This window comes from Atta colombica, unplaced genomic scaffold, assembly GCF_001594045.1.
Source record: "Atta colombica isolate Treedump-2 unplaced genomic scaffold, Acol1.0 scaffold45, whole genome shotgun sequence".
NCBI classification, from domain to species: domain Eukaryota; kingdom Metazoa; phylum Arthropoda; class Insecta; order Hymenoptera; family Formicidae; genus Atta; species Atta colombica.
In genome coordinates, this window is record NW_017259534.1 from 823504 (window position 1) to 824108 (window position 605).

A 605-nucleotide genomic window follows, 5' to 3' on the forward strand; every position below is an offset into this window, starting at 1 on the left:
ATAGGCGAAGTGCATCACGACATCCGGTGTTTCTTCAGGCGAAAGCCATTGTTTCCCGCGAGAACTCGTCAGACGCGTAATCGGAAGCCGCAGAAGGTGCGCGTCACGATAAGAAATCACGGAACAATCGATTTATATCCGCGCGCGACGGGCGTCGTTGATAAAAGCATCCTAACAACGTGTAGCATCTCGCCGATGTTTCCTTCCCCGCCTATAAATAACGAAGACTTATTAGAAAGCGCATTTCTACGCCGATCGCGTAGTATGTATGTATGTATGTATGTATATATATGTACGTCCCGATCAGTTGCATAACGCATCGCCATGTTATTCAACGTTCGATATCTGTCGAAGCTCGTAAAACGTGCTCGCGGCATCACAAATATGTATTCACCAATGGCCTAACGAATACACTGAATATGCGTGCCTATTGGAGTGTATTCAGAATACGCGCTTAATTCTAAATATTCGCATATTATAACTGTTATTCGATGATAATAATAATAATATAATTAATAATATATACATGTATAATAGCTATTCCTCTCTAATTATGTATTATATAAAAATATAATAAAGTATAGTAATAACATTAACATATATGT